The sequence below is a fragment of the Amblyomma mixtum genome, chromosome 10 (assembly GCF_055824585.1).
Source record: "Amblyomma mixtum isolate Tamu chromosome 10, ASM5582458v1, whole genome shotgun sequence".
NCBI classification, from domain to species: Eukaryota; Metazoa; Arthropoda; class Arachnida; order Ixodida; family Ixodidae; genus Amblyomma; species Amblyomma mixtum.
The window spans coordinates 112,094,577-112,121,589 of record NC_143021.1 but is presented as its reverse complement, the minus strand read 5'-3'; the positions used below and the strand labels follow the sequence as shown (position 1 = coordinate 112,121,589).

The window sequence follows — 27,013 nt, the reverse complement described above, 5'->3', positions numbered from 1 at the left end:
GCTTTATGGAAACTTCTTGTTCTTCGATCGCTTTGACTGCGGAGCACACGTTGGAAGTGGCGCGCGCGAGCGAGTTCGCGGCTCTAGAGTGACTACCATCGCTCGACGAGTGGCTTTCTCGTCGCTCACCCTATTTCGCGCAGCGGACCGCGCGCCCGCATGATTTTTGTTGCATTTCCTGCCTCCGATTCAGCCGCATTGAGATTGTGGCGTGGGAGATACAAGGCACGAAAAAATATATAGAGCGTGACCTTTCATAACTGAAAAAAGAATACACAAGTGTTAACACGTCACCACTCCACATTAAAAGCCGTGAGGAGCTTTTCCAATGTCGAACTTTGGAAATTGTCTGGTTCATTGCGTGCGCCCCTGCGTTAGCGATTCATCTGACACCACCTATCCACGTTACATAGCTCCACGCATCGTGATTTTCGCAGGAATTCGCGGCAGCGACGACGGCCTCAACCCAAAATGTCTGAAACTATGTTTTACAGAGGTCCTTGCTTGCATTCTCAGGTATTATCCACGCAGATATAGAGTATTCAAGCGACAGGTGCGTTAACGTGCCTTGGCACAGTAACGCCCGATTTCGGTTTAGAACCCTGCTTGAAAAATACGTTCAGCATTGCGCGCAACATGAAAGCTAGACTTTATCGCAAGCAGCATGAGCAGTAGGAGCTTCAACAGCAAGTACCGCACCTTTGGTGTCGAGTTCGTGAGCGAAGGAGTGCAACTGTAACAAAACAAATACGTCTAGCGATGCGCGCGACATGAAAGCCAGACCTGCACCGCGAGCAGCATGAGCAGCGTAGGCTCAAACAGCGAGTACCGCCCCTTTAGTATCGAGTTCGTGAGCCCAGGAGTCCAGCTGCAGCAACACAAATACGGCAAGCAATGCTCGCAACATCAAGCCTGGACCTGCATAGCGAGCAACGTAAACGGCGGGGCTCAAACAACATGCGAACGAGCCCGGCTGAAACCAAGCCAACACGCCGCGCAATGCGAGCAACATTAAACCTGCACTTCAGCACGGCTTTCGTACCCGCTAGCGAACGAGTCTATTTAAAATCATGCCAAATGGCATTTAGTGCGAAGAAAGACTGCAGCCGCTGGCGCTTCGCACCAAATCATCCGAAAAAACAACTGAAAAACGACCATTTATCGCACAAAGACGCGGATCCACAACATTATCGAAGTTTGCCCGGCCGATCCTGTGCTGCCAAACCTCTCGGCAAGGCGCGTTGCTTTTTCTGGAAGGAATTATAAAAAAATCTTTTGCCACTGCCACCTCGGTTGTTGCATCTATACGCGCAACAGAAGCTCGGCATCGCCGCAACACGTAGACGCCGTCAAAGATGAAAAAAAAAAAACGCTTCCCGCCAAAACTGTTGCACAGAAAGAAAATGAAGCGCGACTCCCGGCCCCGGCAATGGCGCCGGCGTCTGCTGCGGAGCCAAAAAGCGCGCGCTAACACGTGACTACGACGCCTCGGCCAATGTGAGGCTCGATTCTCCGGCGGCGCGCCAGGAGAGGAGGAGTGTCGGAAAGTTCAAAGCTTTTCGCTACTTTTGTTTCATTGAGGGGCTTTAGGTAGCACTGGAAAAGGCAGATCAGGAAAGAATTTTTCTATGATAACTCAAGAGGCAGTGCCCTACTTTTTGAAGCTCGGTCAGGGTGTCTTAGAACGCGCAGCTACAAAAAGAAATTTAGCGAAGAAGATGACACATGTGCAGTGTGTGGTAGATCTGTGGAAACAATTGAACACCTCATAATCAAATGTGATGGTATCCATCCGGATGTCGATGCAGGCACAGTCACTCTTCCTAAGGCCCTAGGGTTTAAAGGGGTTGTGAAAGGAAAATGAAGCTGCCCGGTTTTAATTTTTACTGCTTCCATAAACATTAGACATGCTGATTTCGAAATATTTCGACTTAATATTGAGTCTGCATTTAATAAAGCCCATTCGAAATCGCTGCCTTTTTGTGCTAATGAAACGACCATGCGGCGCCATCGGCCGGCACACGCACTACTCGACTACGTCATTTTAAGATCTTCAGAAACGTAGAGAGATACCTTCAACTTTCGTTTGCCCTAAAATAATAGCTTTATGAAAAATTCAGGAAGTGAAACAAGGTTTTCCAATTATTTGCACGTGTAATTTCACTCCGTTAAGTTGCAGCGCGTGGTCATACATCAATCACTGACCTGGGACCAGTTTCGGTTTCGGTTCTGCTTCTCCATCCTCCTTGGCTATCAGTGGCTGGGTGTTGTTCCTTGGCAGCGGTGGTTTGAGTCAGAGAATCGAGCTGAGAAATGTCAGCCCATCTCGACGACGCTCTGTTTACATGAATTCGATACGATCGAGTCAGCTATCGCGGTGCGCATCGGCTCCGCGCTTCTGTTCTTTGCTGCAGAAAAATATATTCCAGAAACGTGAAGAGGGTTAGGCATAATTTGCAGATGGGGCTGCGAGTCAACCCATCCCTTGTGATAGAGATGAAGACTCGAGTCCACGACCGGGTTCGGAGGTTCACGGTCGGAGCTCCCGCAGGCAGAGGTGTCGCGGGCTCTCGGTATGACTTGCCGGGCGCGCGACGTGCCGTTGCGAACGGCGTAACGACTGACAGCAGCTCGCCGCCTGCACCCAACGCACGCGGCGCGTCGCACTTACAATGGGCAGAATGCGAGCGCGCAGGTGGTGGTGGTGGTGGTGTAAAACATTTATTTATACTATGTACAGAGGTATTGCTTGGACCGTGCCTGAAGGGCCCGGCCCTCACAATCACTAGGAGGGATCCCTAGTCCGGGACCCCTGTGGCCTCCGCGGCGGCCCGGGCTCTTGTCACCAGGGCTCGTTGGTCCTGGAGAGTTGAGCAGCCGAGCAGGGCAGCCTCCCAGTCCTCTCGGGTGGGGTGGGGTGGGAAAGCAGGATTGGCAGGGCATGCCCGCACCATGTGATACGTGTCCGCAAACACTTCCCCACAGTGTGGACACTCGCCCGAAAAGGCCGAATTGAAATATTTGAGCACTGCCGGGCACAGTACCGTGTTGGTGTAGAGGCGAAGTAGCCAACGCTCCTCTGCCTTATTGAGGCCTTTACAGGGGGGTGGGTATCGGCCGTGAGCGTTTTGATACAGGAGAGAGATCTCCCGAAAAGTAATAGCCGGATTAAAATCAGTATCCGGATCAGGCGGCGAGCGAGGCGATGCCCGGTGGTTAAGCGCGCGGGCGGTAGTGTCCGCTACCTTATTTCCCTCTATCCCCGCATGTGCTGGGGCCCAGATGATTGTGCGCCGGGTTGGGAAATCCCGGTACTCACAACTGTGTAAAATTTGGAAAGCACGATCTGGAATTTGGCCCTGTTCAAAATTGCGGCAAGCTTCTCTTGAGTCGGTGATAATGACTCGGGACGCTGGATCCGCAGCTGCAAGTGCGATAGCAACTTCCTCCGCGAATGTAATGTTGGGGGCACGGAAGGTGAGGCCCTGAACTGGGTTGTTTTGGTGGACAACGGCAGCCGTGTACCAACCCCCATGGTGTGGACCTGCCGCGTCCGTGTAAAATACCCCTGGTCGAGCACCGTACTGCTTGGAAATGGCCTCCGCTCGCGCGAGGCGGCGGCCATCATGGGCATCTTTTATCATGTTATTGGGGAGGGGGCGAACCTTTAGTGCGAAGCGCCAGGCCTCGGGCATGGATACCCGCTTCTCCTCTTGGGTTGTGTAATTGATGTGGAGGCGGGTCAGTAGGCGGCTACCCGCACGTGTTTTGCTTAACCGCAAGTATTGATTGCTGAGATGAGCCTCGCGCAGCTCCCCAAAGGTGTTCGTCATCCCCAGGCCGAGGAGACGTTGGTTGGATGTTGCAATTGGGAGGTCTAGAGCTCTCTTATAGATTTTTCGGAGAATCACTTCGAAAGCGTTCTCATCGCATTTGCGCAGGTGGAGGTACGGTGCCGAATACAGGATTCGACTGGTTACGAATGCATTCGCCAGCCGCAGGGCGTCTTTGCATCGCAACCCCCCTCGTTTGTTTGATACCCGGCGGACCATACGGCCCACCTGATCCCCCACCTTGCGGAGTTTCTTCAGCGTGGTGTCAATCTTGCGGTTCTTTTGTATGTAGAGTCCCAATACTCTGATTTCATCGTGTTCAGGTATCGGGCCACTAAGCAGGGAGAGGGCAAATTTGGTTGTGCACCTTGGATTGGGACGTATGTGCACGAATTCCGATTTGTTCGGGGAGCACTCAAGGCCGCAGCGGTGTGCATAATCGTCCACAATAGCCGCTGCTTGCTGCAGGTTGGCCTCGATTTCTCCAACCGAACCGTGTGTTGCCCAGAGGGTGATGTCGTCCGCGTACAGGGCATGCTGCACACCCGGGACCTCACCCAGCAGGGTAGGGAGCTTCATCATGGCCAGATTGAAGAGAAGAGGCGAGAGGACTGCTCCCTGTGGAGTCCATCGCGTACCAAGTTGGTACGGGCCATGTTCACTGTCTTGGAGTCGGATATATGTTTGCCGATCTGTGAGGAATTGCTTGATGTATTGTAATGTGTTGTATCCACAGTTCACTTGGGACAGGTGGGAGAGGATGATATCATGAGTAACATTGTCGAAAGCCCCCCGTAAGTCCAATGCGAGGACCACCTTGTCATCGCTAGGGTGCTCGACGGGATCAAGAATCTCTCTATGAAGTTGCAGCAGAGCGTGGGGGCGCGTTTCTCGGGGCCGGCCTGTTAGCCTGGATGCCGGCCACCGGCGTCAGAAAAACACGCTAGTATTATTTGTTCATGTTCATAACAAGCCCTTGGATAGATGAATGCCAAAAATGAATCATTTTTGAGGATCGTTGGCTGATGCCGAGTATTTCATTCGGCGATACAAGCAAATTTCATCCCATAACCGCTTTATTTGCTGCCTGGTCGCCGCTCGCATAGCTGGCATTTGTTAGCTCCGCTGTTGAAGGCGTCGCGGAAATCGAGCATATCTTTATTTTATTATGGGACAGGTTCACAGCTAAAGGGGTGACGAGAGTAGTACCTTTTACAGCGCTGACCAGTTCCGAAGCTCCCTCAGCTGCGGTATCGATAGTATCGATGCGAAACCAGGTAGGCTTATAGACGACCAGGGCCGCCGGCGAGCCTCGCAGTTCATCGCCCGGCGCGCCCGCAGGCGGCGTCATTGCCGAAAGCTCGACATGCTGCCACTGCTCTAATATAACAGGCATCATTTCTGATAGCATGGCTGTTTTGTCTTTTCTGGTGCGAATGTGAAATACATCGAGCCTGCAGGCCGGCCGGCAAGCCTGGATCCCGTCCGCTGGCGTCATAAAAATGAGCTAAAGATTTTTCTTCACGCAAATAATAAACTGTGGGAGCAAGAAGTGTGGAAACTAGATCATTTTTGAGAATGGTTGAACATTGCCGAGTTGCTGGTATAGTCGGATACAACTTAAGTCTGCAGTGAAGCTCCGCCCACATTCAGCCCCCGCGCACAGAATTCCTCCACGACAAAAAAGTAGTCCGCTGGTTAAACGTTTCTTGTCATGTAAATAAGAAGCTTACCACAAGAAAAAGATTATGACCTCTATAATTTTGACACCTGGATTGTTTGATAAAGTCAAAAAAGCTCATTTCGCTTAATGTAGCGATTGGCCAGCGGAGTAATACAGAACGCCGCGGACCGCGGCCCAGTGTTAGCAGCTGCTGTTTTTTTAAGTTGTATCCTACTATAGACCAGATTCTTTTACCCTCGCACGCAGGCTGCTGGCGCGCCCCTACTCTCGACACCAGTCGCCATCTATCGGCGCGCGCGGCCCGATGGACTGCGGGTCGCGCCGGCGCCGCGCGTATAGAATGCATGTTTACGTGTACGCTTCTGTCGTTGTAGTGCTTCATCATAACTTATGAGGGTGTAAGCTGTGCGTCACTACTCACGTTTTCCCTCTACCAGACAGTACTGCGGTTATCTTGCGCGCAGTTAGTCGTTAACGTGACATCTCCGAGTTTTTTTTCCGTTCATTTGGATGTGAGTAAGTGCGGCGAGGCAGTGCGCGTCTGTCTCGTTGTTTGTGCCCACCATGATGATATTGATATTGATGACTAGCGCTCGTGTCCTGTCTTCACCTTAGTCTCGTTTTTCGCGCTACGTTTTTCTATGATGATTTTCTGCTGGCTCAGGATTCTAAGCGCTGGCACCGCAGCGGCGACGCTGCTCCACCGAGCCGCTGGTGCGGCGGCGCTGCTCAGGGAAATTCTGGAATAGTATTGCAAACAGCAGGGATTTTTCCCGCGGAGTAGTCGGCCAGGTAGCGTACGGACTGGAAACTGGCACTTCTAAGCAGATTTCTGCGCTGGCGTGTCGTTTGTTGCCGTCTTTTACGTGCTCTATCATCAATGATAATTTTAGGCACAGGAATGTGTATTTATTGATTTGATTCAGTGGTGTAGTAACTGGATAGGCGAGCTGCAGCCTGAAGGTTGTCCCGACGAAGCGCGTGTTTTCGATTACCTCCTTGCGCTGAGCTTGCTCTAGTTCCCATTAAACATATTTCATGCACAGGATTGTAAGCACGACCGCTACCGATTTCAGTTGCTCTTTCCGCACGCATGTCATAGGGGTCAGGGAAGGGGGGGGGGGGGGTAAAAGGTTTATCGTAGTGTCTTTCTGCTTTTGCTATCTACCTTAATCATTGGAAAATATGCGCGATTTTAGTACATTCATTCGCACTTAGCCAAACGCCTACGCAACGCTGTCACACGCGGCGAGAGCTACCGAATAAAATGAACGCTACTTCGGACCTCAGAATTCGTGAAAGCTGGATTCGCTGCTAATATCTATTCAAGCTTTGATAATTTGAGCAAAAGTACGTTTTTATGCACCAAGTTGCGTAAACCATGACAAATTTTGTTTCTTGTTGGCGCTGCGACTCAGTTAAGCTCGCAGCGGTAATTTGTTGATAAACTGGCGCACCACGCATGCGACAAGAAAGCCCTGTTTGTGGGTGGTACTTTATGGCCGAAGGATTAAGAGTGCATGGGAATTGGAACTGCGTGCTAGCCGCACACCTAATACTTGATATTGAACAAAAAGTTTGTTTGTTTTTTTTTTGCAGTGTAGCACCAAGACGGTAGCGATATGAGCACGAGCGCGTTCTAAGCGTCAGCACAATTCACGTGAATGTCAAACTAAATGTCATTAAAACGCATCAATGTGCTCCCTTTGATAACGTGAATACTTCCTGCAGCACAGCCACGCTGCGGAAGTATGCTCGGCAATGTTTTTTTAGCGCCCGAAGCGCGGCTGTATGCAGCGCGGCCGCGGAGCGTCCGCAGCCCCGCAGTCCCCAAAGAAACGCCCGCACCGCGGCGCACCAGTCGGCGGAAAATGGCCGCGCCCAGGAGCGGCTCTGGATTCTGGTCTATAGAAGCAGCAACTGTAATACGAGCAAATTTCTTGCCACAACCGCCGCCCAGCTGCCGCTGCCCGGCCGTTGCGGTCCGGCTTGCGCGCCTGGCGTCCGCTAGCTCCGCTGCCGAGCGCACCGCAAAAATGACCATATTTTTTGTTGTGAGACGATGCTGTTGACAGTAAAACGATGCCAAAAGCAGGCATTTTATTACAACCCAGGCTACTTCCGAAGTGCTGCCCACCGCAGCTTCGATGCGAAACAGGCCTAGCGGCGACCAGGGCAGCCAGAGAGCAGTGCAGTTCGTCGCCCGGCGCGCCCGCGTACAGCGCCCTTGCCGAAAGCGCGCTACGTGGGTAGGCATGCTTTGTCGCCGCCCGAGTACATCAGGAAGTCCTTCTGATAACATCGCTATTTTGCCTTTTCTGGTGCGAACTTCAGTAGCCAAGCAGCGCGCAGGCGCTGGTGTGCGGTGGCAAAGTGTTACACCGGATGTAGGCCGGGCATAAGTCTAGCGGCGCAAAGATGCTTGCCGCTCCGTGTCCCTGCTTGCAGTCGGCGGCAGCTCGCAAGCGGCGACTAGTGCGGCGCGCCGGCCAAGTTTTCGCACATGTGTCAGCTTGACAGCTGACTCCATGGCTAGCAGACTCCATTCTGAGCAGACGATGGTGCCACATTCGAGACAGTATGCATGCTGTGACCTCGGTCAACTATGGCTCAACAGGCCTCGCTAAGCTGCCATGTTGTGTTGACGACAGAAGCCTCTGATTGGCTTCTTAAGATGACGTTTGCTGTGAGTTGAGGGGGACGCGCGCTGGGAAACCAAAAATTAGTTTTTTTCGCTATTCATTCAACCCAGACGATGAAACGAACCAAGGTATACTATAGAATGAAGGGTCAGAATTCCAAATACACGCGTCGTTAGCCGCCGCGGTGGCTCAGTGGTTATGGTACTCGGCATGCTGACCCGAAAGACGCGGGTTCGATCCCGGCCGCGGCGGTTGAATTTCTTTGGGGGAGAAATTCTAGAGGCCCGTGTACTGTGCGATGTCAGTGCACGTTAAAGAACCCCAGGTGGTCGAAATTTCCACAGCCCTCCACTACGGCGTCTCTCATAGCCTCAGTCGCTTTGGGACGTTAAACCGCAACAACACACGTCGTTCAAAATTTTCGGAAAACATTTCACGACCCCTTTAAAGACAACAATGGTCATGTAAATAAATCTGCGGTGGAAGTTAGCAAAAAGCGATTGGAGGATTGGTGGCTGAAAAGCAGAGATGTGGCATAAGGTTAGAATTGTAGGAAACCATAGGTAAAGATGACGGCGATTCTTACACAGTAAACAAAAAATAATAAAGAAAGAAAAGCTGAGCATGGTGGCAATTGCCATCACCCCGTTTCAAAGGAGGCGCTCCTATCCATCCATCCATCCATCCATCCATCCATCCATCCACTGCTTGCGTCATGCTTGCGTATGGGCGCGCGGTGGTGATAGCGCTGTCCTACTCCCACTCCTGGCGTCTGTCACATTCTTGCTTCCTACCCCTCCTTGTGTAGCTCTCGCTTAAAGGGTAACTCCGGCTATTTTTCGATGTGCATCGATTGAAATGAAATTTTAAGTCTGTATTCTTTATGATAGTCTGATCACTGATCTCCACTAGGGGAGTTGGATGCCGCATCGGGCGCCCGAAAGTGAAGCCACCGGAAGTAAGTGGCCTTGTCCCGGAAGTCAGCCTTTGGCACTGCATGAAATCGGACCTCAGCACGGTTTTTCAGTTCCAGTTTTGTTTTCCCACTTAGCATTTCGTCTTTTCGTTGTTCTGGTCTTTTTACATGACAATGCCTAACTGTTGCGCCGTCAACTGAGCGAGGAGACCAGCGATATCTTCGGGAAAGACGTTTCGAAAACAAGGGTCCATTGCATCGCAATGGGACGACACTAGCAGACGACAGGACGTCGCTACACGCAGCAAGTCTCGTCTACTTGGCTCGGTGTCGTCTTGGTTGCCTAGCTTCGCCAACTCTGCTCTTTACTGTGATGCTTGTTCCCGCGCTCAAGCCTAAGTTATGCTATCAATGGGGGATAAATATAAGAAAGAATAGGCTGAAACATTCACTAGGCAGCTTACTTTGAAGCGACCATTTTATCGAATTATGTTTAGACCGAACCGAAGCGAGGGCTAGGCTACTATCTTGTGAGGTGTCGACGGTGTTCGGTTGGTTCACATTAGCGCCTCCAAAAGGTGTGGTACTGCTTTTTCGACGGAGCGTGTCATGTACTGTTTCGTATTGGAGCAAGTTAAGCCTGAATGGGCTTTAATTCGTGGTGCTTGGTGCAGTTGACTTCTAACAGCGCTTCTCACGTGCACTGCAGCATTCGTCTTTCTTGTCAGTCGTTCCTCTCGCGCTGTGCCTTTTCTTTGGTACACAAAAATTCGGTTTTAACAGGACCTAGCCTCATCGTCATTCCACTACTTCTCCTTTACGCTCGGAAGACAAGAACCAGGCAAGAACACGTACCCCTTTGCCGAGGCAGGGTGAGACCTGCATGCCTGTTTTCTTGGCTTTCGCAGAAATTACAGGGTTCTGCACACAATGCTCACATTTCTCGCGTTCAGCTTGCTTGTTCCTTTCATATAACAGCAGACATTATTTTTTTTATTTTTTATTTTTTTATTTATGGCATACTGCAGGCCGTGAGGCCCAAGCAGGAGTGGATACAGAACAGAACACAAATTGAACAATAATACCAAAGTGCAAGCAGAAAACGAGAACGAGAACAACGCAAAAAAACTGAGAACTAAAGGGCGAAAGATGTGACTTTTTGCATTGAAATACACAGCAGACACCCGACTTCCGAGACAAGCCGTCCAACTTCCGGTGGCTTCATCGCGCTCGTCTCGGAAAGCGGGAATGCGGCATCCAGCCACATAGTGGAGATCAGTGAGTCTGATGCCTCATGTAAAATTTCGCACCTGAAACCGGCGTAGTTTTTCCGCAAGCGAATTTTGAAGACAAGCGCTCCTCGACGCAAGCTGACGCGAGCGGCACCCACTGATCGAGCAACTTCTACAGGCCACCCTGTTCTGTGACGTCACTGGCGGGGCGGCGTGTCAAGCTGATTGGGCGCGCGCTGGCGCTGGCAGTGCAGGGGAAAACTGAAAATTGGTTTTGAGGAAAGTAAATGACGCAGTAATGGACACCCGAACCACGACGTAAGGAAGAAGTGAAAGAAGAAAGAGGTCCGTAGTGGAGCTCTCCGGAATTATTCCGACCACCTGTGCAATTTCGCGCCATCTCAACGTTCAGCAAAGCGGAAAGTTGGGCAAGTTGGATAACGTTCATGATGTAAAAAATAGCGCACAGGGAACACACGGGACGTAAAGTAAACGACGCAGACAAGCGCTAACTCGCAACTGAGGTTTATTGCTGACGCGCGCAATAAACCTCAGTTGCGAGTTAGCGCTTGTCTGCGTCGTTTACTTTACGTCCCGTGTGTTCCCTGTGCGCTATTTTTTACACCATCTCAACGTGCCTGATATGTGATGTGTACGCCAGAGTGATGGGCCACGGCAACTTCAGTTGTGCTGTGGGGAGCACAAATTCTTGATCTGTGACAACGGGCGTGATCTAGTGTAGGTTTCCTAGCGATAAGAACCTTCGCGACAAGTTGGTGAGAGCTGTCCGCCGTGTAAACTGGTCTCCGAGGAAGCATTCCCGCTTGTGCTCGGGACATTTCGCGCCAGATTGCTATGAAGACAGCGTGTACTTCAAAGAGAGCTTTGGACTCGCTAAGGCTTCGTTCAACTGGCGCTTGGAGGCATATTCTGTGCCAACGTTATTCTAGTACAACCGTCTATCGCAGCGGCCAGCTGAACGAAGCACGGCCGTCAAGAAGAAGCGATGTTGGATTGTAGAACTGTAGCTGGCGTGAACTCACTTCCAAAAGCTCGCCGTCGAGATAAAGCTTCGCAGAGAGGACTTTTGGTGATGCATGCCCCTGTAAGGACGTTGTGCACCGCGGCAACGTTCCGGCAGCAGATTCTTTCATTAGGCTGGGTCGGCCGGCACTGGCCACACGAACAGCTGTCGGCAGGAGCATCTCATTAACTTTTGTTCTGACGACTCTGTCACAAATGCATGCACGAGAAATGACTCAAGTAATCACTTCTCCGAGTCCAGACCGTCTCCGTGCTGCAGGTGACGCGGCCTGTGGTGTGACTAGGCTGGCTCGCGCGGCGGTGGATCATACCTGAAAGGCGACTCGTCCAGTCCAAATTTAAATCGTCGAATGAGTCGTCTTCTAAAGACTCGCTGGTCTCAGAAAAGCTGTCCTCCGCGCTTTCAGTCATGTCGACAGCGCGGCTCAGGGTAGTTGTCATATCTTCGGGGACTTCAGAGCGCGGCGAACCCGCTCGTGACGTCACAGTGAATACCGCACGAAGGCACCTCCGCGGTTTCGGTTTTGCGGTTTTTGCTGTTTACAAATTATTTTACGGTTGCTTTTGAAAACCTTGTAATGTACACATTGCAGGAGGTTCTTAGGAACACAAAACAGCCATTAACATAAAATGGCTGAAAAATCGCCGGAGTTGCCCTTTAAACCGCGGCGCGGCGCTTTTTCCAACGACAATCGGCTGGAGGGAGCGGCAGCTTTGCTCGCCGTTTGCAGAGGTGGACTGCGGCGTTCGCTCCGCTTATCACTTGAGGATGGCAGCTGGCATACTTGATGCGCTGTTTGAGGTGTTTGCGCCACTTATTGCTCTTCCTTGGCAGACGAGTAGAGAGTTATAAGTTTTAAGGCTCGTTCGTTTCGTGGCACCATGGTTAACGAAAATTGTTTTGTGCGGGTAAATGGTGGTGTCCGCGACGCTGACGTCCTCTCAGCAGCCGTAAAATGACACCGGCTAATTATGTTCAATACGGCTGCTGCTTTTAGATTTTTGTGAAGTGTGGGAGATTTTATGCTCGTTGATGTGAAGCTGAGGAACTTCGCTGCACAGACAGTACAAAAGAAGGGGTCGTTTACGTGCATTCATTCACATATATTTACAGCAATAGTATATACAATATACGATGTGTATTTTCGAATGAAGTTCATTTTTCGCTTCTCAAAACAACCGTAGCTGCAGGCTGCCAAGGATAGAGAATACTCTTTACCTAGTGTCGTAATTATGACCGCTTATCCTGACAAAAGTACAGCTACGACTTGAAAGCTTTGCTGCCTGGTTTCGAAAAATGCCTTCTCGGGAAGATTTACCATAACTTCTTCACTTCATTCTCCCATTTTCCTTACTGAACATGATTGAATCCAGAGCCAAAATAGCATAACTTATTGCTAAATACGTACACCACCTGATTTCATATTTTCGGCAAGCAGTTGCAGTGCCTCTCTCGGTATATTCCAGCGTTGTAGCTTAAGCTTAAAGACCGACATGATTCGACCAAGCCACCACAGCCTTTCATCGCAATGCCAACGCCGCTGCATGAATGAATGAATGAATGAACTTTATTTCCGTCATCATGGGGCCTCACAGTCTGGGCGCAGCAATTAGGAGGGGGCGCCTCCCAGCCGGCTCTCAGCACCGGAGACCGCGGAGAGAGTCTTGTGGTAAGCTGTCTCCGCCTGACGGATGATGAGTCTCTGCTGATCCGGGTCGTGGCTTCGGATCAGCGCTTCCCAGGTGGCAAGGTCTGGGATGATTTGTGTTTTAGCCCCAGGAGAATCCTGACATTCCCAAATTAAGTGATTTTGCGAAGTGATTCTGTGACAGCTACTGCAGAGCTCAGGCTCCCCAGTGTCTTCGTCGTGCAGTATAAAGTAGGGAAAGAATCTGTTGACCTGAAGCCTCCTCCAGGCCCTGCACTCCTTTGGAGTGAGTGACCTATCCGGAAGTGAGAGTGTTCTCCTATCTAGTCTTGGTGTCTAGCGCCACGGCGAGCAGCGCCACGAACAGCGCGCTTAAAGGGGTAGACACCAAATTTTTGTGTTGTATCTCTGGGTTGTAAATAATGCGTAGCGATTCAGTGAGCATGGAACACCATCTTAGAAGCATGAACTCGCATTATATAATTAATAATCGTATTATTTGTACCCAGCAGTTTCGGTTTCGGTTCGTAGTTGCCAGGTTTTGCCAGGCTCTTTCATGACGTCAAAAACCAGACAATGCGTTGTCACGTGGGTCCGGAAAGCCGTGACGTCGTGTAGGCATGTCGTCTGCTTGACACGTACGTGGTGCGCGTAAACACGGAGAGCCGGGCGGAGGGCAAGTCGAACAGCTCCGAGTCGGAAAGAAGAGTTTTATTTCGGCGAAGACACCGATTATGAGGAATCGCGGGATGACGCAGACGAGGAAGAAGACGCCGCGGTTCGAACCCCGACAATCACTTCATTTTTGATCCGCTGGCCAGCGATTCCGAAGAGGAGGCAGGCGTCAGGCCCGACGCAGCTCAGATTGTGCCAGCAAACGCCGAGCGTGTAGGCAACGTCAAATGGTAAAGGCGCGTTCACACTACGCCGACGATCGGCCGATTTCAGTCTGGCGATGGTCGGCGGCAGCGATTTTTGTGCCGTCGGCGCGTCTGTCACACTGCGCAGACGCCGACCGAGCACCGGTCGTCGCCTGACGAGCGCATCGCCGTCGCGTCGCCGAGATAGCAGCCGGCGGCCGACCCGTGTGTCACACTCTGCCGACAACAGCGCCGACCTCACGCCGACGTTGTCCCATCCCGACAGCTCGACGTTGCTTCTTCGTGCGCGCTGCTCGTCTGCTAGCTCCGTTGATGAAGGCGTCGTGGAAATCGAACTTATCTTCTATTATGGGACGAGTTCGCACTAAAGCGATGTGAAGAGTAGGCCTTTTATTATAGCACAGTCGACTTCCAAAGCGCCGTCAACTGCGGAAGCGAGACCACCTAGGCCTATAGCGACGACTAGGGCAGCCTAGCTGGGACCAGCGCGCAGTTCAGGCGCGTTCACACTAGGCCGACGGGACCCCGAGGTCGACGCGACAGCGACGCCGACGGTCGCGTCGGCCAACCTGGTCGTTCCCCGACTAGCCAGTCACACTGCACCGACGACGACGACGACGCCCCAACGACCAAGCGTCGTCCTAGTGTGACAACGCCGCCGACCAAAACGAGACCCGTTGGCCGACGTGCCTTGGGCATATCGGTGGCCGAGCGAAAACATTCGCCGACCAAAAACAAGTAGCGAGCTCAGAGCGCGAAGTGCAATCATTATTTAGACAAATAATGCACGCGCAGCAACATTCATCAAGCCATATGGCCACTTGGCCGACGCACCGCACTGATCGTCGCTTGCATGCGAACTGCCGCCCCACTGCAAGCAGGGACACGGAGCGGTGAGCATCGCTGCGCCGCTCTACCCAAGCTGCGCCCGCAACCGGTGTCGCACTTCGCCGCCGTACAGCAGTCCCTCAGAAAGACTGCTCGAGCAGCGACAAAGCATGCCTGCTTATGTTTCGAGCTTTCGGCAACGGCATCGCTCGCGGGCGCTCCGGGCGACGAGCTCTTCTGCTGCCTGGTTGCCGTGGTCGTCGCTAGGCCTATAGCCTCTTCCGCATCGAAGTCGCAGCGGCCGGCGCTTCGGAAGTCGCCTGCGCTATAATAAAAGGCCTACTCTACACATCGTTTTACTGTCAACAGCATCATCTCACAATAAAATAATAGTATGGTGAATCTCCACGACGTCTTCAGCAGCGAAGCGAGCGGGCGCCAGGCGAGCCGGACCGCAACGTCGGGCCAGCGGCAGCTGCGAGGCGGTTGTGGCAAAAAGTTTGCTCGTATCACAGTCGTTACCTTTGCCAGCAGCTCAGTATTCGTCAGCGATCCTCAAAAATGACATTTTTCACATTTCTTATCCCAGGGTTTATTATTTACGTCAAGAACACACTTTAGCTCCTTTTTATGACGCCGGCAGACGGGATCCAGGCTGGCCGGCCGGCATGCTCGGCGTACTTCACGTTCGCACAAGAAAATACATAACATCCATGATACTAGAGAATGCTTCCTACATTAGAGCACGGGCAATATGCCTCTGCAAAAGTGGATCTTTCGGCAACGACATCGCCTGCGGCAACGCCGGGAGTAAAGCACCATCGCACTCGCGAGCGTGCAGAAAAAAAAGAAAAGACTCGTGAGCACTCGTAACCAAGGTTGCTAGGCCGCGAAACCGCAAAACTTGGTCCCGTACGTCAGAAAACTGTGCAATGACGTAGGAAATACTTGCTTGTGTTTTCTTCTCTGTTCCTACGTCACATTGATGCACTAGCGATGGCTCAGACTTCAAGAGTGAGCATTTTCACAAACTTTAAAATGAAATTAAAATATGTTCTAGACCTCCCTTAAATTTAATACTTCGCTCTTATGGTCCTCACATACAAAGGAAACGTATGGCAGTCTTTTGTACAACCTTGGAATTTGATGTCTCTACCCCTTTAAAGGCCTACTTGACCAAAATTTTTCAAACCGTAAAAAGGTTATTTATTCATAGTACACCCCCATATTATGTTACCCACAAAACATTACGCTCCAGTTTCAAGCAGTTACGGTGCCAAAGGCACGCAAAAATCGGAGTTTTCAATACCGAAACTGGAAAAACGGGCGCCATTGCCGCCCGCCGGAAGTGACGCACGTTTGAGACAAGAGTCCGGACAGGTTCGGAGCGTCTGCTCGTTGCGGCTCGAGCAAAGCGCTGGTACCGGTAGCGCGTGCAGCACTTTGTGCGATAAATACTGCTTATATGTGAAAACACACATCTTAAAACGGATGAAACGCCATAGAAAAAGTTTTAAACGTGTTTTATTTGCTGTAGTAGACTAGAAAACTCCTGGCTCAACCTCAGCGATGATGATCGGGCCGCAGTGCTAGTGAGCGTTTTTTGCCTGGCAGTATTCGATTACAGCTTGTGCAAAGTTCGGACATAGCGGACGAAGGAAGCATATTCAAATGGAGGCCAAGTAGAAGTGCTTCTATTATCAAGTCGGCATTTTTGAGCAAGCACGTGCGTGCCAACAGCACATGTGCGCTCTGCTGTGCGAGCAATATACGGTTGTTGTCTTGATAAAAAAATTACCTGCCTTCTCCTTTTTCTCCCCCGTCGAAAGGTATTCCTGCCTGTGCATAGAAATTTGGAACAGGTGCTGTGAACGCGATGTAAATCAATAAAAACAGCTGGACGTCTAAAAAGGGAGCTCAAGAAAATCAAGCGCTGAGTCAAGCGAAAGAATATGCCAGAAGTAAAATTTGTGCTGCAAAATAAATATATTTTTTCTTCGAGGACCGTGACATCACTGCGGTGCCGATGGTGGGCTGGTTCATCTTTGCGCGCCTCGGTCGGGCAAACCACTGCGCGTTGCGAAATGCATGCCGATTCAAATGAACAAAAACTTATGCGCTGCGTTCATTACTGTATTTACCTAGAACCACTTAAAGCCCGTGTACTGCAGGGGCGTAAAAGTTTTTCTAATCTTTTCAAACCACACATCTGGGCAGAACGACGTGGTTGCCGGACCGGTCGACCGTATACGCCCACCGCGCAAATTACCGTAGGCACTGTGTCTGTATCGACTGATTATATGCAGAACATATAATGAAAAACGTGTTGTCTTCCTTTGAAAATATTATCATGCAAATAGCATATGCGTTCAGTTCTATGAGGTCTTGGAGACGCGCCTTGAATGGTAACGCTGAAGCTTCCTGTAATCGACCTCAAGTATGAATGGCGTGAGGCAGTAAGAAATTCGACGTTTTCAGTAACGCTCATGTGGCCTTCCAGGATTCTCAGCCCGGCCTGCGAATCTTCGAGGCAGCAGATACACTCGGTGCACGACGGCATTATTGCGCATTGGACAGAGTTGTACCTGAAATAAACGCGTGCATATGCGGATTCCTTTTCCGACGAAGCAGACCTCTCTTTAGACTTCTGCCTGGTGTAAACAATGTGCCGTCAAAAGGGCGTTGCTCGATGAGCAAAGCCGTCCACTTTAGCATATGAACCGGCTAAGCTAGCTTGTGACGAGCGGTCGGCCGTCCTGTTTATTCTCCCAATTAGAGAGGCCTCGAAGCCTTTCTTCTCCTAATTATAGCCCTCTCGGTTCGTAGCATGCTTTGCCGATCGGGACAGAAACGCGTACGTGCTCTATTGCATGGCGTAGACCGGGACAGGTCTACTGACGAAGCCCAACCCACAAAAGGGGTTAGCGCGAGGCAGAAGCGTCAGTCACCAACCATTATCTTTTTTGAAGAGAGGGGAATTCACGTTAAAGCCTGAGCTCCAGACAGCTGACACCAGCTTTCGAGATCGGGGGTGAAGGGCAGTGGCCGAGAGGTATACATGGTGTTTTCTGCATTACTCGCATTCGTTTCCGCGGCCACGCACTTCGTCGACATGATGCAAGCAGTTAATTTTTCTCGGAGACCATCGAGCGTCGCGGTGAAAACAGCCAGAAACGCGCCAGAAGGAGTTTACAAGGGGTGCGCACTCACTTCAGAACGCCTGAAACTGGCGAGCCGGCGATGCCGGTGTCTCAATTGTGCGTCATTTCCGGTCAGGTTTGTTAGTTGTCCAGCGCACCGCTAGGGGACTGCGTCGTCTGCTACAGAGGTCTTTGAACGCTTCTAACTAAGGGTGCGTTCCAATACTCCCGAGTAGACGTCTACTTCATAGAATTTCTTACTATTACCTAGAGGGAAAGCTGGCGGCGCTGCACTTCAGCCGCCATGGACGCTCAAAGCATCATGGGGCGGTGAGCTACTTGTTGCGGAACAGTCGTAGTTTTTCGGGAACACGGAGTGTTATTGCTAAGATGTTTCATTCCAAAAACGCTGTCCGTGTGTGCGCAGACGACTTTCGCGCGAACGCAGTGTGCAAAAGCCATAGTAGTGAAAACGCGACGACACACGACGCCAATAAAAGGTTTTACTCTCCCGAAATGTCATTAAAAAACCTATTAAAGTATCTAAGCAACAACATTTTTTTAAAACATATTTACTTTTAAAAGTGCGCTTGTTAATTGCGCAATATTAGTTTTTTTAGTGTTCATCACTTCGCCAATAGGAAAGCTAGTCATCTCTTATTTTGGGCAAACTTTGCACTTAAATGCTTTTCTGCTCGTTTGTTGCAATCATTAGACAAGATATTGAATATTAGGACGTTTGTAGTTATCAAACAGCTTAATTTTTCTATTATTTTTGGCCAAAAGTTGCAGTTCCGCAACAAGTAGCTCACCGCCCCATGATGCTTTGAGCGCCCATGGTGGCTGAAGTGGTCTCGAGGGGTCTCCATGCAAACTCCCATAGACGGGCTGCCAGCTTTCCCTAGGTAATAGTAAGAAACTCTATGGTCTACTTAGACGTCTTGCCCATGGATCCTCCATGGTAGATACAGAGGCTAGAAGGTTTTCCTAGTGTCGCGACCGGGCCGGCGCAGCTGAAATAACTTGCTATGCTCAAGGCAGATGGCGCTGCCGCCCGCTGGCGTCTATCCGCAGGGATAGACGAAATTCCAATTAAGCTGATTAATGAACTTGGCCCAAGAAGCAAGGACGCGCTGATAAAAGCATTGGAGGCAGTCATAACAAATCAGCAAATTCCGCACAGCTGGAGACAGAGTAAAATGAATTTGATTTATAAAGGGAAAGGAGATAAGATGAACATAAAATCCTTCCGTCCGATTACGATAACATCTGTTATGTACAGGCTGGCAATGCAGGCTGTGAAATTAAAAATGCAGTCATGGGTAGAAGGGAATAGGATACTCGGAGAACTTCAGAATGGGTTCAGAAGGGGTAGGCGGTTAGATGATAGCCTGTTCGTGCTTACCCAATGCATAGAAATAGCTAAGGCGGAAAATAGACCTCTGTTTATAGCCTTTCTAGACATAAGCGGTGCATACGATAACGTGAACAGGGAACTCCTGTGGAGCATATTGAAAGATTTAGGTATTGGTGATGAGGTAATTGATTTTCTACAGGAAATCTACCGAGATAATGAAGTTGAAATTACATGGGAAGGGAAAAAAAGTACCACAACTGTAGGGGTGCACAAAGGATTAAGGCAAGGTTGCCCTCTATCACCGCTGCTGTTCATGCTTTACGTGATAAATATGGAAAGAAGGCTAGAAGAAAGTAATCTGGGTTATAATCTATCGTACAGATTAGGCGGAAATGTAGTTGAGCAGCGACTCCCGGGTTTAATGTATGCGGACGATATTGTACTGTTAGCAGATAGCCAGGAAGATTTACAAACTTTGGTTAATTGCTGTGGAGACGAAGGAGACGCTCTAGGATTCAGTTTTAGCGCAACTAAATCAGGTGTGATGATTTTTAACGATACAACTGATCAGGTGCTTACAATACAAGGCCACGAAATACCCAAAGTGGCCGAATACAAATACCTCTGGATATGGCTAAACGAAGGGCAGATATACACGGAAAAGCATGAACAGGCTCTTAGGGCAAAAGGACGAAGAGACGCCGGGATAATGAAACATAGGGCATTATGGGGGTACAACAAATATGAAGTACTAAGAGGTATTTGGAAAGGAATAATGGTGCCGGGACTTACTTTCGGCAATGCGGTTCTGTGCTTAAGGGCAGAAGTTCAGTCGAGATTAGACGTAAATCAGAGAGCTGTTGGAAGATTAGCACTAGGTGCCCACGGCAAAACCACAAACGAGGCAGTACAAGGGGATATGGGCTGGGCATCGTTCGAGGCACGGGAAGCTAAGAGTAAAATACTATATGAAGAACGCCTGAGGAAATTGGACGATAACAGATGGGCAGCTAAGGTATTTAAATATTTATACAGAAAGAACGTTGACTCACAGTGACGGAAAAGAACTAGAAAACTAACCAGTAAGTATGCCGGTCATGAGGACGGAGAAAGAAAGAGCATTAAAGGTTAAAAACGCGGAAGTTAAAAATTGGATGAATTCAATGGAAAAGAAACATAGTGTAGAACTATATCGATTCTGGAAAAGGCAGATCAGGAAAGAATTTTTCTATGATAACTCAAGAGGCAGTGCCCTACTTTTTTGAAGCTAGATCAGGGTGTCTTAGAACGCGCAGCTACAAAAAGAAATTTAACGAAGAAGATGACACATGTGCAGTGTGTGGTAGATCTGTGGAAACAATTGAACACCTCATAATCAAATGTGATGGTATCCATCCGGATGTCGATGCAGGCACAGTCACTCTTTCTGAGGCCCTAGGGTTTAAAGATAACAATGGTCATGTAAATAAATCTGCAGTGGAAGTCAGCAAAAAGCGATTGGAGGATTGGTGGCTGAAAAGCAGAGATGTGGCATAAGGTTAGAATAGTAGGAAACCGTAGGCAAAGTTGATGGAGAATCTTAATGAGAATTGCCAACACAGTAAACAAAAAAAAAATAATAAATAAAGAAAAGCTGAGCATGGTGGCAATTGCCACCACCCCGTTTCAAAGGGGGCGCTCCTATCCATCCATCCATCCATCGTGTTACTGGCGTGCGGGCGGGCGCAAGAAGCCCCTATGGGTAGTGCTCACTGGTTCAGTCGGTTGATCGTGTGTGGGTTGCTATCACTGCTTTGACAAGGCGTTAAAGTGTTAAAGACGGTGCAAACACTGGCATAGGTTCTCTTCTCATTTAGATTCGACACGGACTAGCTGTAACACCGACAGTGTGCCGCGGCAGGAGCAAATGCAAGCGTCACGTCGGGCCTCACCTACTGCGCCGTAAAGAAGCGTAAAAACGCATTTTGTACATGATACCGAAAAGAGAAAAGGAAGCGGCACAAATTGCAGGGTGGAACGTCTTTATTACACAAGATTCCATGACAACAATGTACTAATGCCTTTTTTTGTGCGAAGTGCCCTGTGCGAGGCTACTGACAGCGCCTCATTTTCAGCAACTTTTTCTTTTCTCGCTGTGCGCCGCGCTCTTTGTTTACCGACTTTACAAGGAAATACATCCTAGTCAAGGCGTAAAACTTGACCACTTCTGTCGTAATTCGACGTCCATGCTCCGCGCAGCCCAAACCTTGAAGCTCACGTCCCTGAAGAAAATGCAGAAAGCTGACCATGCTATCTGCGTGTAGCTCATTGCGGCTGAAAAACACCGTAAATGCGTCCTCAAGCTTAGCTATGAGCTGTTCAATTGGCCTTGCATGATGGATAAACTAAGCCTCCATGGTCAAAATTTCGAGTAAGTGAGGCATTGTTGTTTGACTCGGCTTGCAAATTAAGGCGAAGTGCTGAAACAAGTTGCACATTCGGGGCAAGGAAATCTTTTAAGGATTTTTCTTACAACATACCCAGCTACATAAAAAATTAGTCTGCTGTCACTTTTTTTGTCTACACAGCCCTGATGATCGCTCAGGCTGCTGTGCTCCTCGAGCAGCTCTGCAGCAGAAGCCAAGTTTCCGCCATCCAGTAAATTATCGACAAGTTCAGTTATTCGTTCATTTTTTTCTTTGGGAACATCAGATGGTTGCAAGAGGGCAGTCACGACTTCTGCATGTACGTTTGCTCCTTTTGGAGGCTTTGCGAGGCTGTAGAAAGAAAGGTTGTTGATAATTATCAAAAACTGCCCCACAGTTGGATGATCATCGCAACCGAAGCACTGGCGCACAATCCCAAATACTTTCTCCATCCTGTCTTGGCTTAGGTTTGCAGTCAACAAGTACTTGTATTGCAGCGACGTGGTCAGGTATTTTACAAGCGGCAGTGTGCTTTGCAGCGTTACACGCAGCCCAAGGGCAGTTCCTGCACTTAAAAAGCCGCCACCATACTGTGCAGCATGTTCCTCCCATTCCTTGAGAAAAACAATGAACTCATTAAAAAACTGTGCACTTCTTGAACACCCGCTTAAGAGACCACAACACTTCATTAAGAGGGGCTCCGTCGTCAAACTTGGCCTTGCATTACAGGAACTGTTTCCAGAATAACCAACCTGATTCTTCTGAAAAATCATGTACCCCCATTTTTAATGAAACTAAGATTCTGTACAAGCACAAAGATAAACTAACACGCGAAATCAGTGAAGCCTTTCATATCCAAAAAAACAGTGACGCGTGCGTCAGCATCCCCTCTGTAACAGTTCATGACTGTGAACTGAAGTATCTTGATCCAGGTGATTATCATTGTAGCTTTTGGTGTTGCCATGCGTTCTTGGTTGTCATTGGAGTATATATTGCGTGTTGTTTCTAATAAAGCCTTCAGTTGATAGTCAGCGCCGGTCCTGTTGTACTCTTTTTTGTTGTCCTTCGTTTAGCGCTGTTTTTTCCAAGAAACATGTACCAACTAGCTCAACTCTCCGTTTTATTGAAGTTTATTTCTTGAATCAGCACGAAGGCCTTTTGATGGGATTCTAGATGACATTATAAAAATTAGTCTTTCCATTAGTTTTACAAACCGTTCTGTCGGTTCGATGTTTCTGACGTTGTCCCTTTGCAAATGGTACCGGTAAAAGAAAATACTCTTTAGTACCTCCTGACTGAACAGCTGAAATGCAAGGTTTACTCGCATTTTTTCGAGTGCGTTTGGATGCACATATGATTGCATGATGTGTGGCATCACCTTCAATGTCACAAATCGCCCGCGCGCACTTGCCAACTGGCTGGGCGAACGGCGCGGCTTGCATAGCGCGCCAAAAGCCGCACGCCTGGCAGCTGCAGCGCCACCTACGCTGTGCATCCAAACCGGTTTCACAGGGGCCCCTTGAAACGGCGGCCGTTCACGACACTAGGAAAACCTTCTAGCCTCTGTAATGTAGATATGTAGACGGCTTCCTAGACGTCACACTAGACATCTTGTTGGACGTCTAGAGAATTGGAACGCACCCTAAAATTCTAGACGCTTCACAGCCCTAATATTCAATATAGATATTGTTCATAACATGCGCACTATATCCAGCACAAAATTAGCCGAAGTAAACTTTCGGTGAAGTAGGTCTTTAAAGGGATACTGAAGCAAAATCTGAAAATTGAACAAAAACGCTGAAAATAGATTCTCGGAATGTGATTACACCGAAATCTAGTCGTCACTGCGCGTATTTTTCAGGGGATGGTTTTATTTTCGATTATTTTCGATGTTTCATGAGCGCCGCCTCACGAAAAAAAAGAGAACGTTAAAAAAATTGTTTTCGTCTGCTTTCCGTCGTTCGGCGCCACTCAGATGGTACTTTCCCTCACAGGAGAGAGTAGGAAAGGACGATAGGAGAGGGCCTTGGACGGTCGTATCGCGCGTACTCGGCAGGCATTGTAAAAATAAAGAAGGCGCTGGCAGTGATTAGGTGCGTTGAGTTGTTTGGTTAGGCGTTTCAGCTCTATGTCCCATGTGTTTCCCAGAGACATACTTCATGCACACCACTACGTCGTCAATGCTTTCCCGTCCGTTTTGTCTTTAACACTGAGCTGATGGAAACTAATTCTAGTGATATTTTGTGGCGGACGTTTGCAGCAAATGAAGATTTTCCCTTCATTTCCATATGCCATTTCACAGCATTGCAGCTGTTCGCTACGGCTGTCATCCAGCTTTAGTCAATCAATGCAGGTGTAATTAATGCACGGGTTTCTGACCATAACGTGATTGCAAAATGGCAAGCACATGCTGCTGGGCTAGTTGGTTTCGGTTCATAATTAAATAGTTTTAAAGCGCAAAAAACAGGCAAGACATATATAGGTAGGTGACAGGACGAAGGCGCTTCGTCCTGTCACCTCTGTTTTTTGTGGCTTAAAACTATTGAATTATGATGCAAAATGGCAATATGAATGGAAAGAATTTCATAGTTATATCTTCATTTCTGGGATGTAATGTGCAAAGTGGCTAAATGACTGCAAATGTTTCTCAACAACCAATTGCTTTTCCACTCAATCACGGTGCTTTTCCTCCACGAGTCGAAAACACATTTTTGAGTGCTAATTTAGGCTGTTCAGTAAGTGATCCTCAGGCTGCTGCTTCGAACATTAGTATACATTTATTCTTTTAATGCATATGTGACCGATGTACGCTGCAAACTAGCCGAGAAATTGCTGTTGCCACATGGAGGAAGGAATGTGTTGACAGGCTGCTGCGTTCTTTGGCGACGGATTGGTTGCGGCTCTGGCTTGGAAGAAAACGGGGACTTGCACCCTCTCCTTGTCGCAAGTCAGCCAGCCCAATTGTCATCACCACCAAGCAATGGCGGTCTTTATGTGCGTTTGAATGAGTGGTTCCAGTGAAAGTTTAGTGAAACAAAGCAGCGTGGACCTACGGAAGTACACAGATGGGCGGCGATGTGCTCGTTTTATTGTGAGATAGATTTTTAAACCCAGCGTCGCATGGCAAAAATTTCGTTGAAGCGACGTTCGTTGTAACGGGGTTCGACGGTATGTATGCAGGTAAGAGACGTCAAATATAGCGTCAAACTGTATGGGTCAGTAAAATAGTTTCATGAGACCATAGGTTAAAATCTGAGCTGTAGAATTCTGCTTTCTGGTGAGGGCCAAAAGCTGCCAGAACTGCGAACAAAAAAGTTAGACCCGTATACCCGTGTATATATGTCATCACCACACACAAACACACCGAAAGAAAAAGGAAGCAAAAGCTCAGAAACCTAGAGTGTTGGCCTCACTTTACTGTGTATGGCTTGTGTTACTGAATAGAGGTTCTTTGGCTTTCATTACTAGTCTGTTGGCACCATTTAGCTTACTGTGCCATTCCTATGTTGACTTGATATGGCCCTTTGTAAGGGTGTGCCATTTTGATGACTCTTGCATCTTTGTAAATAGAAGAATACAGTTAGACAGACTCACAGCTGGAAAACACATAGAAACACATTATGTTATGTTTAGAATGAGAATGTGTTCACTATCTAACCACACAAACGCACGCAAAAAATGTCAGCATGAAATAATGAGGTTACATGTTCTGATTTTTTTCCTGTGGTTGTATTGGCACGTTGTTGGGTGCATAAATTCAGATGCTTTTATTAGGCTCACGGTATGACTGGGTACTGTCTGTTTTGCAATGTTATGAAGGTATATTGCAGTGCACGCTGGCCCCAAGTCATTCCAGGCTGTCTCGATGAATCAGTCGCATAAAAGTGGCTGCAATCCCATGTTGTGTGCAAAAAACGCCTACAATTTTTCCATCAGCACTGTGTTGGACTATCATCTATGTCTGCCATCATTTTGCAGTTTTCCTTTGATAGTAGCAATGTCTGAGGTTTCAAAATGCTTTGAGAACGGGAGGTGTCAACAGGTTTAGAGTGGAGGGTTCAACAAGTTTATACAAGGGGAAGCTTTGGGCCAGTTGGTCAGACATGTTGGGGAGGAGGAATAACCGCAAACTTGACAGGACTGAAGATCGAGAACCGCTCGTCCTGTCCTCTTCTCGATCTTCAGTCCTGTCAAGTTTGCGGTTATTCCTCCTCCCCAACAAGTTTATAGTTCAAGGAGTGTTGCTATGCGGTAACAGTGAGTTATAAAGTCTGGTGAGAACGTTGTGAAGTGATTTTAGAGTAGAAGTTTTGCTCTAGTAATTGGTAGAATAAAAAGAAGCTTCCAAGCAAGCATTTCTAATTAACCAAGTGGAATCAGCGCAGAAATGTAGCAGCACCCTGCCTGCTGGCTAATCTAGCACCCGCTGCCAGGGAACAAACCTTGCGTTCTTCCAGTTTTTCTTGTTGATGTAAAATTAGCTGGATGTTTCTGTTTCACAAAATTTATTATTGCAGTCGCCATCTAATATATTACTTATGAACCTTGATATAGTCATTGCACACTGAGAATTGCTTTGAAGAAGGGTACTTTTTTGCAACAGTAATTGGGTTTTTTATTCTTTTTTTTTCTGAAATGATGAATGAATGATGATAATGAAAATGATGACTGAACCTGCCCACCTCCATCACTGACAGATAGCTTGCATACTTCAGTGGCAGCAAAGTCAGAGAGGTGAGCCAGTGTAAATGTGGCTTTCTTTTGCTGTGTATGTGCTAATCTTTTCTTTTTCCGTTACCAGTCATGGAAGAAGGCAGTGAAGTGAGTGAGTGAGGAAAGGTGTCAGACATGGAGACACGATCTCGCCTATGCTATTCACTGCCTGTTTACAGGAGGTATTCCGAGGCCTGAAATGGGAACAGTTGGGGATAAGAGTTAATGGAGAATACCCGAGTAATTTGCGATTCGCTGATGACATTGCCTTGCTAAGCCACTCAGGACAAGAACTGCAAAGCATGATCAATCAGTTAGACAGACAGAGCAGAACGGTGGGGCTAAAAATTAACATGCAGAAAACCATAGTAATGTTCAACAGCCTGGCAAGGGAACAGCAGTTCGCAGTTGGTAGCCAGGTGCTGGAAGTAGTAAGAGAATATGCCTATTTAGGGTAGGTAGTGATAGCTGATCCAGATCATGAGAGGGAAATAACTAGAGGAATAAGAACCGAGTAAAGAGCATATGGCAGGCTCTGTCAGATCATGAATGGCAGTTTACAAATATCCCTCAAGGTAAAAGTGTACAACAGCTGTTTCTTACCGGTACTCACCTATGAGGCAGAAGTGTGGAGGCTAACAAAGAGGGTTCAGCTTAAGTTAAGGACAACGCAGCGAGTATATGGAAAG

General features: G+C 48.7%; 1 protein-coding gene across 5 annotated transcripts in view; it reads left to right on the top strand.

Annotated features, from left to right (window-relative positions):
- Positions 1 to 27,013, top strand: part of LOC149326691 (ryanodine receptor-like) — a 539,764-nt gene that overhangs the window by 256,525 nt on the left and 256,226 nt on the right. The window lies entirely within an intron of this gene.